Source organism: Arachis ipaensis, chromosome B5, assembly GCF_059453495.1.
Source record: "Arachis ipaensis isolate K30076 ecotype BB chromosome B5, ASM5945349v1, whole genome shotgun sequence".
Taxonomy (NCBI): Eukaryota; Viridiplantae; Streptophyta; class Magnoliopsida; order Fabales; family Fabaceae; genus Arachis; species Arachis ipaensis.
Genome location: NC_142440.1, coordinates 71,646,223 through 71,660,977, shown reverse-complemented (window position 1 = coordinate 71,660,977; position 14,755 = coordinate 71,646,223). Strand labels below are relative to the sequence as shown.

At 38.3% G+C, this 14,755-nt stretch overlaps 1 non-coding gene across 1 annotated transcript; it reads left to right on the top strand.

The window, feature by feature from the left end:
• The first annotated feature begins 1,139 nt into the window (after positions 1-1,139).
• Positions 1,140-1,243, top strand: LOC148564601 (small nucleolar RNA R71). Its single transcript, XR_015885049.1, has one exon. It is a non-coding gene; the product is annotated as a small nucleolar RNA R71 (small nucleolar RNA).
• Positions 1,244-14,755: the final 13,512 nt, after the last annotated feature.

Below are 14,755 nucleotides of genomic sequence, written 5' to 3'. Positions count from 1 at the left end.
GAATTAGAAATTTACTAGGATCCTGTTTCTTTTGAGGTAATTTATGCCTATCCAATGCATTCAGTTCATTGGTGAGCAAGGGAGGTTCATCTTCCCAAGCCTCATTACCAATTAATTTGGTATTCAGCTTCATGATTGCTCCTAAATACTGGGCAACTTACCCTTGAACAATGTCTTCATCTTCTTCAGAAGATGAATAGTCCTCAGAGCTCATGAATGGTAAAAGGAGGTTCAATGGAATCTCTATGGTCTCTAGATGAGCCTCAGATTCCTTTGGTTCCTCAAAGGGAAACTCCTTATTGGTCACTGAACGTCTCAGGAGGTCTTCCTCACTAGGATTCACGTCTTCCTCCTCCTCTCTGGGTTCTGCCACACCATGCAAGGTAATGGCCTTGCACTCTCTTTTTGGATTCTCTTCTGTATTGCTTGGGAGAGTACTAGGAGATGTTTCAGTGACTCTTTTACTCAGCTGGCCTACTTGTGCCTCCAAATTTCTAATGGAGGACCTTGTTTCATTCATGAAACTTAGAGTGGCCTTAGATAGATCAGAGACTATATTTGCTAAGCTAGATGGATTCTGCTCAGAATTCTCTGTCTGTTGCTGAGTGGATGATGGAAAAGGTTTGCCATTGCTGATCCTATTTCTTCCACCATTATTAAAGCCTTGTTGAGGCTTTTGTTGATCCTTCTATGAGAAATTTGGATGATTTCTCCATGAGAGATTATAGGTATTTCCATAGGGTTCCCCCATGTAATTCACCTCTGCTATTACAGGGTTCTCAGGATCATAAGCTTCTTCTTCAGAAGATGCCTCTTGAGTACTGTTGGATGCAGCTTGCAATCCATTCAGACTCTGAGAAATCATATTGACTTGCTGAGTCAATATTTTATTCTGAGCCAATATGGCATTCAGAGCATCAATTTCAAGAACTCCCTTCCTCTGAGGTGTCCCATTACTCACAGGATTCCTTTCAGAAGTGTAGATGAACTGGTTATTTGCAACCATGTCAATGTGTTCTTGAGCTTCTGCAGGCATTTTCTTTAGGTGAATGGATCCACCTGCAGAATGGTCCAATGACATCTTATATAATTTAGACGGACCATCATAGAATATATCCAGGATGGTCCATTCTGAAAGCATGTCAGAATGACACTTTTTGGTCAGTTGCTTGTATCTCTCCCAAGCTTCATAGAGGGATTCACCTTCTTTCTGTTTGAAGGTTTGAACATCCACTCTAATCTTTCTAAGCTTTTGAGGAGGAAAGAACTTGGCTAAGAAAGTCGTGACCAGCTTATCCCAAGAGTTCAGGCTATCTTTAGGTTGAGAGTCCAACCATATTCTAGCTCTGTCTCTTATAGCAAACGGGAAAAGCATAAGCCTGTAGACCTCGGGATCAACCCCATTGGTCTTAACAGTGTCATAGATCTGCAAGAATTCAGTTAAGAACTGAAAAGGATCTTCTAATGGAAGTCCATAAAACTTGCAGTTCTGTTGCATCAGAGAAACTAATTGAGACTTTAGCTCAAAATTGTTTGCTCCAATGGCAGGGATTGAGATGCTTTTTCCATGTAAATTGGAATTTGGTGCAGTAAAGTCACCAAGCATCTTCCTTGCATTGTTATTATTTTTGGCCATGTCTCCTTCTTTTTCGAAAATTCCTGTCAGATTTTCTCCAGAGAGTTGTGCTTTAGCTTCCCTTAGCTTCCTCTTCAGAGTCCTTTCAGGTTTAGGATCAGCTTCAATAAGAATGTTCTTATCCTTGTTCCTGCTCATATGAAAAAGAAGAAAACAGAAAAGAAGAGGAATCCTCTATGTCACAGTATAGAGATTCCTTTATGTGAGTAGAAGAAGAAAAGAAATTCGAACATAGAAAGAGGGAGAGGGTTCGAATTTTTAAGAAGAGAAGTGTTAGTAGATAAATAAATAATTAGGAGGAGGTGAGAGAGAAGAATTTTCGAAAATAATTGAAAAGAAAAGAAAAATATTTTTGTTTTTAATTTAAAATTAAAGTTAAAATTTGAAAATTTAAAAAAGAAAAATGAAACTAAATTAAAATTTAAATCAATTAATTAAAAGGAATTCTGAAAAAGAGGAAGGTGATTTTCGAAAATTAGAGAGAGAATTAGTTAGGTAGTTCTGAAAAAAATATGATTGAAATAGTAAACTTTTAAAATCTAACAAAAAGTCAAGTAGTTAATTGAAAAAGATTTGAAAATCAATTTTGAAAAGATAAGAAGTTAGAAAAAGGTTTTGAAATTAAAATTGAAAAAGATATGATTGAAAGATATTTTGAAAAAGATTTGAAAAGGAAATTTAAAAAGATTTGATTTTGAAAATTAAAGTTAATTACTTGACTAACAAGAAATAAAAAGATATGATTTTAAAATTTTAAAGATTGAACCTTTCTTAATAGGCAAGTAACAACTTGAAATTTTTGAATCAAAATATTAAATGTTAGTAATAAATTCGAAAATATGAAGTAAAAATAAGAAAAAGATTTTGAAAATTAGTTTTAAAAATTTTCGAAAAAATATAAAAAAATTGAAAAAGATTTGAAAAAGATAGAATTTTTAAATTGAAAATTTGATTTGACTCATAAGAAACAACTAAATTTTAAAAAGTTTTGAAAAAGTCAATTCAAATTTTCGAAAATTTATGAGTGAATAAGGGAAAGATATGTTTTTTTTATTTTTGAATTTTTAATGAAGAAAGAGAAAAACACAAAATTGACACAAAACATAGAAATTATGAATCAAAACAACTAATGCATGCAAGAGCACTTTGAATGTCAAGATGAACACCAAGAACACTTTGAAGATCAAGATGAACATCAAGACTTATTTTTTTTTTGAAAATTTTTAAGAAAAGAAAAATATGCAAGACACCAAACTTAGAAATTTTTAATTTTTAGACACTATGAATGCAAGAATGCATATGAAAAACAATAAAAGACACAAAACAAGAAAAATTAAAGATCAAACATAGAAAATCATCAAGAACAACTTGAAGATCATGAAGAACATATGCATGAATTTTTGAAAAATGCAAGAAAAAGATAAACATGCAATTGACACCAAACTTATGACTTGACACTAGACTCAAACAAGAAACATCAAATTTTTGGTTTTTTTATGATTTTATTAAAAAATTTTTGGATTTTTTTCGAAAATTAATTGGAAAAGAAAAATAAGGATTTCAAAATTTTTTTTTAATGAGAATTCCAGGAATCATGCAATGTTAGTCTAAAGCTCCGGTCCAGGAATTAGACATGACTTACTAGCCAGCCAAGCTTTCAGTGAAAGCTCTGGTCCAAAACACTAGACATGGCCAATGGCCAGCCAAGCTTCAACAGATACAAATCAGGCATACAACAGCTGATACGATGGGAGTCTAAGGACTCTTGTGATGATAAGTTGAAACCTCGGTCCAAAAGAATTAGACATGGCTTCACAGCCAGCCAGACTTCAACAAATCATCGTGAAACTCTAGAATTCATTCTTAAAAGTTCTGAAGCCATAGAATAATTTATTTTTAAATTTTTTTTTGAAAAATTTTTTCGAAAATAAAAGAATAAAAACAAAAAGCTTAAAATTAAAATAAAATTACCTAATCTGAGCAACAAGATGAACCGTTAGTTGTCCAAACTCGAACAATCCCCGGCAATGGCGCCAAAAACTTGGTGCACAAAATCGTGATCGTTCATTCCTTGGTAACGGCGCCAAAAACTTGATACGCACGTTCATAATCTTAGTTCTTTGTCACAACTTCGCACAACTAACCAGCAAGTGCACTGGGTCGTCCAAGTAATAAACCTTACATGAGTAAGGGTCGATCCCACAGAGATTGTCGGTTTGAAGCAAGCTATGGTCATCTTGCAAATCTCAGTCAGGCAGATTCATATGGTTATGGATATTTGATAATTAAGATATAAATAAAATATAAAATAGGATAGAGATACCTATGTAATTCATTGGTGAAAATTTCAGAAAAGCGTATAGAGATGCTTTTGTTCCTTCTGAATCTCTGTTTTCCTGCTGTCTTCATCCAATCATTCTTACTCCTTTCCATGGCAAGCTTTATGCAGGGCATCACCGTTGTCAATGGCTACATCCCGTCCTCTCAGTGAAAATGATCCAAAATGCGCTGTCACCAAACGGCTAATCATCTGTCAGTTCTCGATCATACTGGAATAGGATTGAGTAATCCTTTTTGCGTCTGTCACTACGCCCAGCACTCGCGAGTTTGAAGCTCGTCACAGCCATCCCTTCCCAGATCCTACTCGGAATACCACAGACAAGGTTTAGACTTTACGGATCTCAAGAATGGCCGCCAATAATTCTAGCCTATACCACGAAGACTCTGATCTCACGATCAGGAGGCTAAGAGATACGCATTCAAGCTTGTTTGCATGTAGAACGGAAGTGGTTGTCAGGCACGCGTTCATAAGTGAGAATGGTGATGAGCGTCACATAATCATCACATTCATCATGTTCTTGTGTGCGAATGAATATCTTAGAGAAGAAAGAGGCTTGAATTGAATAGAAAAACAATAGTACTTTGCATTAATTCTTGAGGAACAGCAGAGCTCCACACCTTAATCTATGGTGTGTAGAAACTCTACCTTTGAAAATACATAAGAACAAGGTCCAGGCATGGCCGAATGGCCAGCCCCCCTAAAGGTCTAAGATAGCATAAGACTAATCAAAGATCAGACATACAATAGTAAAAAGTTCTATTTATACTAAACTAGTTACTAGGGTTATAGAAATGAGTAAATGATGCAGAAATCTACTTCCGGGCCCACTTGGTATGTGCTTGGACTGAGCATTGAAGCTTTCACGTGTAGAGGTCTTTCTTGGAGTTAAATGCCAGTTTGTAACCTGTTTCTGGCGTTTAACTCTGCTTTGCAACCTATTTCTGGCGTTTAACTCCAGAATAGGGCAGAGAGCTGGCATTGAACGCCAGTTTGCGTCATCTAAACTCAGGCAAAGTATGGACTATTATATATTTCTGGAAAGCCCTGGATGTCTACTTTCCAACACAATTGAGAGCGCGCCATTTAGATTCCTGTAGCTCCAGAAAATCCATTTTGAGTGCAGGGAGGTCAGAATCCAACAGCATCTGCAGTCCTTCTTCAGCCTCTGAATCTGATTTTTGCTCAAGTCCCTCAATTTCAGCCAGAAAATACCTGAAATCACAGAAAAACACACAAACTCCTAGTAAAGTCCAGAAATATAATTTTTATTTAAAAAAACTAATAAAAATATATTAAAAACTAATCAAATCATACTAAAAACTATGTAAAAATAATGCCAAAAAGTGTATAAATTATCCGCTCATCAGTGCACCTTGGTGGTGGATCTTTGAGGTGCCTTCTTGGTGGGTGGCTTCTTTGGTGCCTTTTCCTTATCATTTGTGATGACCATCCTAAAAAGGGAGGAAAGAGCATACATTAAACTCAAAGAAATAATACATGGATAATATCATGCAAGTGATAGAGAAAGCCACAAAAGAATAAGTGTCTTGGAGACATGACAGCTGCAACATGTAAGCAAGACAACAATGGAAATAATGGGCAAGTCATTTAGCATGTGATGCATGAGGGGTAGAAGCATGCAAGTAAAAGGCATGAGAGGCATGTGCTCAAGCATCAAAACAAGAAGCAAGTCATAAGGGATGAGCATATGAATGGGAAACATGAAGAACAATAGGCTCAATGCACATAGGAACAAGCAAGTGAATGAGAAAGGGTACTAAGTTGGAAGCACTATGTCAAATTTGAAACAAGAACTCATAGGTGCCTTTCATCAAACACTTGGTGTGCAAGTTCAAAGCAATAAGCAAGTGGAGAAAATGTGGCAATATAGCATCCCATAAGGCATTATCAATCATCATATAGCATCCCATAGCACAAAGAAATCAAAACATAGCAAAAGAACCCATTAATGCAAGAGATAACTCCACCCTTTACACCTATGGCACAATAGAAAAGGAAGCAAACAAGTAAACAAGAATACATGAATGAGAGTCTAACTATGAAGGAAAGCAAAGAAATGTAACTAAAAAGAGAAAAATTGAAACAAAACAAAGAAGAAGCAAGGTGAGTAGTACCTTGAAATACGGAAGAAAGTGATGTAGAATTCAAGGGAAGAAAGGGGAAAAGAATTGGAAAAAAGAGAGGAGAGAAAAGAGTGTGGGACCGCCGAAAGTGGTGGTCGCCAGTGGTCAGTGCTGCCGGTGGAAGGGGCTGAGAAAGGGAAGTAGAAGTGGGTGGAGAAGAAGGGAAGATGGAAATATAAGAATAAGATAGGAAAATTTGAAAACAGGCGTGCTTCAGGTAAGTAACATCACGAAATCGACACGCGCGCGCCATCCACACGTACGCGTGGATGAGCAGAAAGAAGCAGGGACGCGTAAGTGTCGCCCATGCATATGCGTGGGTAGCAAAAGAAGAGGGGACGCGTACGTGCAAGGGGCGCGCACGCGTGAGAGGCAATTGCACCAGTGGCACAGTGCCAGCATGAGGCTTGCACAACTCTCTGGTCGAAGTACCAGGAGTTGGCTGTAGGAACATCAACGCACACGCACACGTTGTGCGCATGTGCGGATTCAGCAGAAAGCAGATGGACGCGTAAGCGTCAGGTACGCTTGCGCATGGGTGGGAGTTGTGCTCCCAGCACAGTGGTCGCGTGATGTTTGTGCAACTCTCTGGAAAATATACCAAGAGTTGGGGTTGCGCGATCGACGTGGACGCGTCATCCACGCTTACGCGTGGATGCGCAGATCAACAGATGGACACGTACGCGTCATGTATGCGCACGCGTGGGTCGAGTCATGCGGAGGGCACAGTGTTGGCCCAGTTCTGGCATAACTCTCGGGAAAAATGTACCAGAGACTGAGAAACGCAACCGATGCGTACGCGTCTAGCACACTCGCGTGTGGGTTGCTCGATCAAGTCCAGGGACGTGTACACATCATGTGCGTGTACACATGAGGGGGGTTAGGTGTGGGGCTCAGTGCAGGCTCAATACTCGCATAACTCTCTGGATTTTTGTACCAGGGGTTGCGGCTATCGACGCGGACGCGTCTTGTACGCCCACGTGTGGATACCCCCTCTTTTTTTTTTCATAGACATGAAGGAATGCATTTTCATCAGGTTAGCTTTGAAATTGTATAAGTTGTCATAGGTTAGGTGGGAAGTTTAAGTTGATCAAAGATTCAAATCTCAAGCTCACTTGACCATATGCATCCTTACATTGACCCTAGCCCCATTACAACCTAAGAAAAGACCTCATGATAATTGTATGCATGCATGAAATAATTGTTGATTGTTAGATGAAAAACAAATCTTAGAAAGCATGATTAGAGAAGAATTGAGTGAATTGACCCTAAACACTTGAGCAAATAGAGTGCAAACACTTTCGGTGAGGGTTCGATTGCTCAATTACATGTTTCTACCTTCACTCATCACCTTTCTTGCAAGTTTGTAAAAATATTTAATAACTCAATTCGATTGTGGTTTGGCTTGGTTGTTAATACCTTTAGCCCTTGTGCTTATATATGCTTTCTTGGGAAATGATTTATTTTGACCAAGCAATTGCATTCATTTAGATAGTTGCATATAGTTTAGGTTGCATATAGTTTATTTACATTGAATAAATGTTGACACACTTTGTTTCCTTCTTGATTTAGCATGAGGACATGCTATGGTTTAAGTGTGGGGAGGTTGATAAACCCCATTTTTAGGGTTTATCTTGTGCTTAATTTAGGGAATTTTATCACCTTTTATCCACATTTATTCAATGAAATAGCATGGCTTCATGATTGTCTCCTAATTTGTGCTTAAGTGTGAAAACATGCTTTTTAGGCCCTTAATTGCTAATTTTGATTCACCTTTGATTCCACTAGATTCCTTGATATGTTTGTTAGTAAATTCAGATTGGAAAGGCTAGGAATGGATCAAAGGGGTGAAGAGGAAAAGCATGCAAGTGGAGAACTCATGAAGGAACAAGGATTTGGTATGCTGAGATCGACGCGCACGTGTAGCAGACGCGCACGTGTGGATTGTGACGTCGCATGGCGACGCGTACGCGTACATGGCGCATATGCGTCGATGCTCGCACGTGACTCACTTAAAGGCAAAATGCTGGGGCGAATTCTGGGCTTCCCAGGCCTAGATCCAACTTATTTCTGAGGCTATTTAAGGCAGAATTTAAGGAGAAGTCAACAGACATGAGAATTTTTGAACACATTAGTTTAGTTTAGTTTACTTGTGGAGGGAAAGTTGGTTTTAGAGAGAGAAGCTCTCTCTTCTCTCTAGAATTAGGTTAGAGGTAGATTAGGATTTCTTAGATCTAGGTTAATTTCATGCTTTGATTTACTTTTCCTTTTGTAATTCTTGTTCTTCTACATCTCCTCTCTCTAGTTTAGCATTTAATTCTTGTAATTCTCTACTTTTATGTTGATGCACTTTTGTTTCTTCTATTTTCATTTTAATGCAATTCATGTTTTGATTTCCTTTATTGTTGATTTGCTTTAATGTAGATTTCCTTTTCTTGCAATTTGATTTTACTTTCCTTTTATACCTTCCAAGTGTTTGATGAAATGCTTGGTTGGATTTTAGTATGGATTTTCCTCCTCTTGGCCTAGGTAGAGTAATTAGTGACTCTTGAGTTATCTAATTCCTTTGTTGATTGATAATTAGAAGTTGCTAATTGACTTGAATGCCACTAAAGCTAGTCTTTCATCTAGATTAGGCTAGGACTTGTGGACTCAAGTTAATCCATCCACTTGACTTTTCTCCATGGCTAGAGGTTCACTAAGTGGGAGCAATGGACAATTCTCATTACAATTGATAAGGATAACGAGGATAGGACTTCTAGTTCTCATACCTTGCCAAGAGCTTTGTTAGTTGTTAGTTTATTTCCCTTGCCATTTATATTTCTTGTCTATTATCTCAAAAACCCCAAAACATACCTCATAACCAATAACAAGAACACTTTATTGCAATTCCTAGGGAGAATGACCCAAGGTTTGAATACTTCAGTTATTATTTTAAGGGTTTGTTACTTGTGACAACCAAATTTTTGTATGAAAGGATTATTGTTGGTTTAGAAACTATACTTGCAACGAGAATTCATTTGTGAAATTCTATACCATCAAAAATCCATTCATCAAAATGACGCCGTTGCCGAGGAATTGCAATGATGTTATCCTATTGGTTATTGTATATATGTGAATATTGTGAATAACTTGATTTTTGGATTGCTTGTTAGTTTTTGCTAGTTTTAGGAATTTGTTTCATTATTTCTTATTAGCTTTTGTTTCTTATTTTCTCTTTTCATTATGAATTCTCACTTTGGCTATGATTTTGGTTCTAACTATGTTGTAGAAAATGAGGGCTACAATGAGGATGTGTATCAAGGATGGGACAATCAAAGGTAGGAGGAGCCATATGCTTATGATCAATCCTCATGGCAACAACCTCCACCAATGCACTATGAACAAGAACCATTCTATGATGCATATCAATCCAATGGCTATGGTGAATCTCCTTGTGACTTTCAAGAACCACCACCATATGTCTATGAGCTATACCTTCAATATAACCCTCAACCATACTCACAAGCCCCTTTTCACCAACCACCTTCATATGACCCTAATCCTTATCCACCATTCCAACAACCATATGAGCCATATGAACCACATATATAGCCACCACCATTCCAACATCATCACTTTTAAGAACCACCCCCTCTATACTATTACCAAGATGAACCACCTCCAATGTATGAAAATTTTCAATCACAAGATGAATTCTACTTTCCACCACAACCTTCCTTGGAAGAATATTCATGTCCATCGATCCAAGAGCCATATGATCCTAATAATGTTATCCAAGCAGAACAAGAGTCAAGGGATCTCTCAAGAAAGCATTGGATCAATTTGAAGCAACTATGGAGCGCGTTGTGCAATAAGCGGAAAAAGTGGAGAGTGTTGAACCGCCACAACCCTACAAAGAAGAACCACCTTCCTATTATAAATCCTTCCTCCAAAATAATGAACCCTTCTATCCACCCCAACCTCCAATAGATGACATCCTTGATGTTCTTGTTCAAGGATAGGAGGAGATGAAAAGGATGTGCAATAATTCACGGCAGCCTTGGATGAGGTGGTAAACTGGTTAGCATCCCAATGCTTGAATACTCAAGGAACTCCCATGGTTACATGTGAAGAGTCCAAGGGAGAGCATAGCAAGAAGGAGGGATTGGAAACTCCGGTGAGAAATGAGGGAAGTTGCTTTGTGTTGGAACAATTGGAGGAAGCTACAATTGTTGAAGACAAGGAAGAAGTGGTTAAAGACTTAGGAGATGCGGAGTCTCCATGGGAACCTAAGGTCATAGAAAGTCCCTCCAATAAGATTAAAGTTGATGTTGAGGAGGAAAGTGCACATCCTCTAAAGCATATCCCATATGAAGAGTTGGATGGGATAGAGCAAGAATTGAGTTCCCTTGGAATTGAGGATCAAGCATCAGATCTTAGTGGTGAAGAATCCTTTGAGCTTAAAGAACCTTCTCCCAGTGCATTTGAAAGTAATGTGGAGGAAAAATTCTTTCATCCTCCTATTTATGATTTGAATAAGGGAAAAGAGTTAGATAAAATTGTTGAACAAAGGATTGAGATTGAGAAATCTTGTGACGAGGTGGAGGTCCTTAGAAAAAGGAGAATGGGATATGCTTTATCAAGATCCTTGGGAGCTTCTTTGCCTAGGTTCCCATCTACTTCTACATTTGAGTTGGTGAAATTCATTTCTATTAGCTTTATTATCCCACTCGAATATGGCTTGCTTGAAACGGATGGTCAACTTAGGATGCTTTGTGGGATGAAGCGTAAAAGAAAGATGTTTCGTGGTTGGCATTACAAAATAAGGCTCATTTTGGTTGATACTTCAAGGATTAGATGCGAGGGTTGGACTAATGCTCCACTAGATAGGTCTAGGAGGATTGTTGGGCACTTCATTGAGAATTCATCTTGCTTGCCACCCAGATAGACTAATAACGATCAATTTCAAGACGGGTCTGAAAATAAAGTGTGGGATCCCGAATTACAAGAAGAGGATTGACTTTGGGAGCCACAAGCTTGTGAAGAACTCCATCAAGACTTGGTGCAACTCATGAGAAATCTTGGGGCACAATGGAGAACCAAGCATTGGTGGGAGTTCCAAGAAGAATTTAAGCACAAGCCACCTTGAGAGGAGCTCCCCATAAGTCCAACTTAAGGACAATAAACAAAAGTGCTAGGTGGGAGACATCCCACCATGGTAAACTCTTTTCATTTTTCTCTTTTATAAATATTGGTAGAATTAGTTTAATTTCATGTTTTTATTGGTTTGTTGAGTTTAGTTTGTAGTCTAGTATGTTAAATAAGGTTTTATGGTGTTTTGGTAGCTGTTTGGAGGTTTGGAATGCTTGGTTTGGTGCAAAAACATGAAGAATTAAAAAAAAGAACAGAGCACCAACCCACGCATACGTGTCATGCACGCGTACGCGTGGATACCAAATTTTCAGCTCTCAGCCAAAAACCCGAGAGTTGCGCCTGCACTGTGCGAACATGTTTGAGGCACAAACCAACCCACGCGTAAGTGTGGAGGACGCGCACGCGTCACCTCTCTGGTTTGCCATGCACGCGTACGCGTCGCCTCCATTTCGCCACCACCTACGTGCACGCGTCACCTACGCGTACGCGTGGATAGCCTTCTTTCATCATCTTCTTTTCTTCTCTTCGTTCCATTTCTTTCCTTCTCCTTTCTTCCTCCCTTCTCTTACCCCTCATCCAACACTTCCAAACACCATTTATAACCATTCTTTTTAGTTAGTTATTGTCTAGTTAGTTTCATTTTTGTTTATTTTTTGTTTTAATATTAAGTGTTGCATTATTAGTTTTGTTTACTATTTATTGCTGCTGCTCACTGATAGGATGTTAGTTTAACATCAATTTTTGTTATTTCAATTGTTGAATTCTATTGTTGAGGTTACACGTTATTACTTGGTTTTGAAGTTTTTCATGCTTAAGTTTTGAATTGCATGATTTGGCTACCATGTGATTTGAATTTTTCTCTTTGATTAGGCAATTTCTTGATGGATGATGTGCATTTATCTTAATGCATTATGCTTCTTAATCATATGCATCCTTATGTTTTTGGCTTGAATGCTTTCATGCCTCTTTATTGCTTGTTTGAGTGTCTTAACCTCCAAGTTTAGAGCATTTCGAGCACATTAGGATGAGTGACGTGCATGCTTCTCTTGTGACTTAGCCTCTTATGCTAGTGTGTGTTCTAAAAGGTGCCTAATTTAGAATTCACACACCTACTTTTCTTAATGTCACACTAATTCACTCACTCAATTCTAGTGATTTACCTCACTCCAACAATGTATGCTTCCTTGCTTTTGCATTTACTTTTCTTACTATCATGCCTTCTATTTTCAGGATGAATCATTATCAGCTAAAACGGAAGCAGAAGATAGAACACGCAGCACCAGTTGAACCACCAGCTGAAGGTAGCAATTCGGAGAGTCGCCGTACCCCCTTGCTCATCTTTGAGTGCACCGAGGACGGTGCAAACTTTTAAGTGTGGGGAGGTCATCCGACCCAATCGACATTCTTGGGTGACAAATTTCTAATCCCAACACTTTTGCATTTCATTTTAGGTCTTTTAGGATTTGTTTCATTTTCTTATTTTTGCATATATATGTATAATAAGCTTAGTCAAAATAATGAAATTTTCCAAGGATTTCTATCTATAGGGCACCCCAATTGATTTGGGTGAAAAACTCTTTATAGAACTTGCTTGAATTATATCTTGTGGAACATGTTTTGAGCTAAGAACACACAACCTTGTGAGATTTGAGCCTAATGGTGTGGTTACATCTTATAACTACTTATTTTTCTTCTTGTGTGCATTATTCTCTTCCTATGATTGTGATCCTTGATTTGTTTGATTCTTTATGTCCATTATTCCATGTATATATGCATTTATCTTATTGAAGACATCATTTCATTTAGCTCACTTGCCCAAATAGCCTTACCTTTTATCTTCCATTGTTAGCCAATTTGAGCCTACGATTAACCCACTTGTTCTTAATTTTTAGCACTGGTGCACGAAATTGCAATCACACTTTTCACAACTCCGCACAACTAACCAGCAAGTGCACTGGGTCGTCCAAGTAATACCTTACGTGAGTAAGGGTCGATCCCACGGAGATTGTCAGCTTGAAGCAAGCTATGGTCATCCTGTAAATCTTAGTCAGGCGGATTCAAATGGTTATGAGATTTTGATAATTAAAAGATAAATAAAACATAAAATAAGATAAAGATACTTATGTAATTCATTGGTGAAAATTTCAGATAAGCGTTTGGAGATGCTTTGTTGCTTCTAAACCTCTGCTTTCCTATTGGCTTCTTCCAATCATGCATGCTCCCTTCCATGGCAAGCTGTATGATCCTCTCGGATGAAAAATACCATGTACGATCTCTGCACGGCTAATCAACTATCGGATTTCTCATCTCGGATGAAAAATACCATGTATAGCTACTGCATGGCTAATCATCTGTCAGTTTTTGCTAGCGTCGGAATAGGATCTCTCTATCTTTTTGCACACTATCACTGCGCCTAACATTCATAGGTTTGAAGCTCGTCATAGTCATCCCTTCCCAGATCCTACTCGGAATACCACAGACAAGGTTTAGAATTTTCGGATCTCAGGAATGTTGCCAATGGTTCTAGCCTATAACACGAAGATACTAATCTCACGGAATCGGTCCATGTATTAGATATCCAAGAGAATATACTCCGGCTGTCGTCCAATGACTACGTTGAACATCATGTAGACCGCTTGTGGTTGTCAGGCACGCGGATCTTAGCTAAGCGAGTAATGAAGATAGTGGCTGATTGTCACAGGTCACCCCTTCATTCTGACTTAACTGAATTAAGTACAAGAGTATATCTTGGAGAAGAAGTAGGCATGAATTGAAAGAAAAACCATAGTACTTGTATTAATTCATGAAGAAAAGCAGAGCTCCTCACCTTAATCTATGAGGTGCAAAAACTCCACCGTAGAAAATACATAAGAGAAGAAGGTCTAGGCATGGCCGTGAGGCCAGCCTCCAAACGTGAACAGTGGCATAAGCTAGATGATAACAATCATCCAAAGATTCGAATACAATAGTAAAAAGTGCTATTTATACTAAACTAGTTACTAGAGATTGCAGAAAATAAGTAACTAAGTGCAGATAGTGTAGAAATCCACTTCCGGGGTCCACTTGGTGTGTGCTTGGGCTGAGTATTAAAGCTTTCACGTGCATAGGCCATTGTTGGAGTTAAACACCAACTTGGGTTCCAGTTTGGGTGTTTAACTCTAGAAAAGGTGCCAGTTCTGGCGTTTTACGCCAGAAAAGGATGGCTGGCGTTTGGACGTCAGTTTGGGCCATCAAATCTCGGGCAAAGTATAGACTATTATATATTGCTGAAAAGCCCAAGATGTCTACCTTCCAATGAAATTGAGAGCCAATTGGGCTTCTGTAGCTCCAGAAAATCCACTTCGAGTGCAGGAGGGTCAGAATCCAACAGCATCTGCAGTCCTTTCTCAGCCTCTGAATCAGATTTTTGCTCAGGTCCCTCAATTTCAGCCAGAAAATACCTGAAATTACAGAAAAATACACAAACTCATAATAAAGTCCAGAAATGTGATTTTTGAA